The 4,674-nt window shown below is 38.2% G+C and overlaps 1 pseudogene across 1 annotated transcript; it reads right to left on the bottom strand.

Moving 5' to 3' along the window:
* Positions 1-154: 154 nt before the first annotated feature.
* LOC112616969 lies at positions 155-922 on the bottom strand (annotated as a pseudogene). Its single transcript, XR_003117831.1, has one exon. The product of XR_003117831.1 is annotated as a translation machinery-associated protein 16 pseudogene (transcript).
* Positions 923-4,674: the final 3,752 nt, after the last annotated feature.

Raw genomic sequence — 4,674 nt, 5'->3', positions numbered from 1 at the left:
TAGTTTGATTAGATCCCATTTGTCAATTTTGGCTTTTGCTGCCGTTGCTTTTGGTGTTTTAGACATGAAGTCTTTGCCCATGCCTATGTCCTGAATGGTACTACCTAGGTTTTCCTCTAGAGTATCTCAACAATTAGGTACCATAATCAATGAATATAATTTGAAGCTCTCAAATTATTTATTTTCAATTCAAGTGAAGACAATTAGGCCACTGCAGTCATTTCCTCATCTGAATCACTTGATTCATCATTTAGTTCCAATTCCCCTAAATCTTGGTCTACAGTTATAATAGTTTTCCTCTTGCACTTCTTGGGAATTGCATCATTAGTGCCAATTTTTCTCATTTTAATGTTCGGTAATTTCTTCAGATCAAAGTCCCATTCCCTGAACGTTTTCAGATTACTTGCATTTAGGATGTCAGGAATCTCAAGGCCATATCCTTCATACTGCTGTCGCTCCCGCTCCATGGTCTGCTTGATGACGGTCTCCCAGGAACAGTGCCGCCTCCCCTGCCTGTCCCTGATACTGTTATGTAACTCAATCTGCTCCAGCTCACTGCTGAATCGATTCAAGTATCTTTCAATTAGTTGACAAGCATCTTTCTTTGAATATCTGTTCTTTTGGGGATCAAGATGGTTTTGAAACCATTGCAGTTTTTCACCAATAAGGTTGAGATGCAAGGCCTTTTCATTCTTCAATTTTTCCTTTTTTTCTTGTTTGTGGGCCTTTCTCATAATTTGAGCTGCTTTTCTACTATATGGATGGATGACTTTTTTTTCCCGTTCTGCACTTTTTCCCTTTGGTGCTTTAGGCATGGTGACGTCCTCGTGGCCACGGAGCAGCTCCATACTCTAGACCCAGGTAATCTCACTGACCGCAGGAGCAGCAGCTCACAAGAGCACCCGGGTCAAATCCCACGTGGGGCCTCTTCTTTCTAGTTTTTATCTGAAGATGTTTCCTTTTTCACCATAAGAATCAATGTGCTCCCAAATTTCCCTTTGCAGATTCTACAAAAACAGTTTTTCCAAACTGATGAATGAAAATAAAGTCTTAACTCTACCAGATGAATGCATGCAACACAAAGCAGTTTCTCAGATAGATTCCTTCTAGTTTTTTCCTTTGGTATTCACTTTTTTCAGCTGGCCTCAATGAGTACCCCAATGTCTACTCACAGAATGGACAATGACAGTGTTTCCAAAGTGCTAATTCAAAAGAAAGTTTTAACTCTGTAAGATGAGTGCATTCATCACAAAACAGTTTCTCAGAAAGCTTCCTTCTTGTGTTTATCTGAACATGATTCCTTTTTCACCATAGGTCTCAATGCGCTCCCAAATATCCCTTCACACATTCTACAAAAATAGTGTTTCCAAAATACTGAATTAAAAGAAATATTTAACTCCACGAGATGAATGCACACATCATGAAGCATTTTCTCAGATAGCTTCCTTCTAGTTTTTATCCTGGAATATTCACTTTTTCACCTTTGGCCTCAAGGAGTTCCCAATTGTCCATTTGCAGAATGGACAAAAACAGTGTTTCCAAACTGCTGAATGAAAAGTAAGGTTTAACTCTGTGAGATGAATGAAGACGTCAAAAAGCAGTTTCTCAGAAGGCTTCTTTCTCGTTTTTATCTGAAGGTGATTCCTTTTTCACTGTAGACCTCATTGTGCTCCCAAACATCCCATCGCAGATTCTACAAAAACAATGTTTCCAAACTGCTGAATGAAAAGAAAGGTTTAACTGTATGAGATGAATGCACACATCACAAAACAGTTTCTCAGAAAGTTTCTTTCCAGTTTTTATCTGAAGAGGTTTCCTTTTTCACATTAGTCCTCAATGCACTCCCAAATATAATTTCATAGATTCTACAAAAACAGTGTTACCAAACGTCTGAATGAACACAAAGGTTTAACCCTGTGAGATGAATGCACACATCACAAAGCTGCTTCTCAGATACCTTACTTCTTTTCTTTATAGTGGGATATTCACTTTTTCACCATTGGCCTCAATGAGCTCCCAAATGTCCATTCGCACAATGCACATATACAGTGTTTCCAAACTGCTGAATGAAAAGAAAGGATTACCTTCATGAGATGAATGTAAACATCAGAAACCAGTGTCTTTTTTTTTTTTTTTTTTTTTTTTTTTTTTGAGAGGGAGTCTTGCTCTGTCACCCAGGCTGGAGTGCAGTGGCCGGATCTCAGCTCACTGCAAGCTCCGCCTCCCAGGTTCATGCCATTCTTCTGCCTCAACCTCCCAAGTAGCTGGGACTACAGGGGCCCGCCACCTCGCCCGGCTAGTTTTTTGTATTTTTTTAGTAGAGACGGGGTTTCACCGTGTTAGCCAGGATGGTCTCGATCTCCTGACCTCGTGATCCACCCGTCTCGGCCTCCCAAAGTGCTGGGATTACAGGCTTGAGCCACTGCGCCCAGCCAAGAAACCAGTTTCTAAGGAAGCTTCTTTCTGGATTTTATTTGAAGATATTTTATTTACCACTATAGGCCTCAAAGCACTCCCAAATATCTGTTCACAAATTCTACAAAAACCGTGTTTCCAAAGCACTGAATGAAAAGAAAGGTTTAAATCTGTGAGATGAATGCACACATTACAAATGGGTGTCTCAGATAGCTTCCTTCTAGCTTTTATCCTTGGATATTCACTTTTTCACCATTGACCTCAATGAGCTCTCAAACAACAATTCACAGAATGGGCATAAACACTGTCTCTGAACTGCTGTATCCAGAGGTTTAAATCTGTGAAATGAATGCACACATCACAAAACAGTTTCTGAGAAGGCTTCTTTCTACTTTTTATGTGAAGGTGTTTCCTTTTTTACCATAGGCCTCAATGCACTCCCAAATATCTTTTCACATATCCTACAAAAATAGTTTATCCAAACTGCTGAATGAAAAGAAAATTTTAAATATGTGACATGATTGCATGCATCACAAAGCAGTTTCTCAGAGACCTCCCATCCAGTATTTATCCTGGAATATTCACTTTTCACCATCAGCCTCAATGTGCTCCAAAATGTGCATTCACAGAATGGAGAAAAATAGTGTATCCAAACTGCTGAATCCAAAGAAAAGTTTAACTCTGTGAGATAAATGCACATATCACAAAGCAGTTTCTCAGAAAGTCTCTTTCTAGTTTTTATCTGAAGATGATTCCTTTCTCACAATAGGCCTCAGTGCACTCCCAATTATCCTTTCACATATTCTACAAAAATTTTTTTTTAAACTGCTGAATGAAAATAAAGACTTTACTCTGTGAAATGAATGCCCAATCACAAAGCAGTTTTGCAGATACTTTGCTTCTAGTTTTTATCCTGGACTATTTGCTTTTTCACCTTTGGCCTCATGGGCTCCAAAATGTCTATTTGCAGAATGGAGATAAATAGTGTTTCTAAACTGCTGAATCCAAAGAAAGCTTTAACTCTGTGAGATGAAAAACCACATCATGAATCAGTTTCTCAAAAAGCTTCTTTCTAGTTTTTATCTGAAGATGTCTCCTTTTTCATCATTGGCCTCAAAGCACTCCCAAATATCACCACATAGATACTACAAAAACGGTGATTCCAAACTCCTGAATGAAAAGAAATGTTTAACTCTGTGAAATGAATGCACATATCACAAAGCGGTTTCTCAGATAGCTTCCTTAAAGTTTTTATCCTGCGATATTCTGTTTGTCTCCTTTGATCTCAATGTGCTCCCAAATGTCCATTCGCACAATGGACAAAAACAGGGTTTCCAAACTGCTGAATCCAAAGAAATACCTAACTCTGAGATGAATGTGTATATCACAAAGCAGTTTCTCAGAAAGCTTCTTTCTAGTTTTTATGTGAAGATATTTGCTTTCTCAGCATAGGCCTCAATGCACTCCAAAATATCCCTTCGCAGCTTTTAAAAAACACTGTTTCAAAACTGCTGCATCAAAAGAATGGTTTAACTCTGTGAGATGAATGTAAACATCACACAGCAATTGATCAGATAGCTTCCTTCTAGTTTTTATCCTGGTATATTTGCTTTTTCGCCATTGGCCCAAATGAGTTTCCATACGTCAAATCACAAAATGGACAAAAACAGTGTTTCCAAATGGATGAATGCATAGGAAGCTTTAACTCTATGAGATGAATGTACACAACACAATGTGGTTTCTCAGAGACCCTCTTTCTCGTTTTTATCTGAAGATATATCCTTTTTCACCATAGTACTCAATGCACTCCCAAATATCCCTCCACAGATTCTACAAAAACAATGTTTCCAAAACGTTGAACAAAAAGAAAGAACTTACTCCACAAGATAAATGCTTACATCACAAAGCGGTTTATCAGATTGCTTCCTTGTTGCTTTTAACATGGGATATTCACTTTTTCACTTGTGGACTCAATGAGCTCCAAAATATCCATTTGCAAAATGGACAAAAAGAGTTTTTGCAACCTGCTGAATCCAAAGAAATGTTTAACTCTGTGAGATGAATGCACACGTCACAAAGCAGTTTCTCAGAAAGCTTTTTTATAGTTTTTATTTGAAGATATTTCCTTTTTCAACATAGGCCTCAATACGCTCCAAAATATCCCTTCACAGATTCTGTACAAAAAAATCGTTTCCAAACTGCTGAATGAAAACTAAGGTTTAACTCTCTGAGATGAATGCACACGTTACAAAGCAGTTG

This window comes from Theropithecus gelada, unplaced genomic scaffold, assembly GCF_003255815.1.
Source record: "Theropithecus gelada isolate Dixy unplaced genomic scaffold, Tgel_1.0 HiC_scaffold_1519, whole genome shotgun sequence".
In the NCBI taxonomy this organism is placed as follows: domain Eukaryota; kingdom Metazoa; phylum Chordata; class Mammalia; order Primates; family Cercopithecidae; genus Theropithecus; species Theropithecus gelada.
The sequence above is the reverse complement of the archived record's forward strand: the minus strand, read 5'-3'. Positions and strand labels throughout refer to the sequence as shown.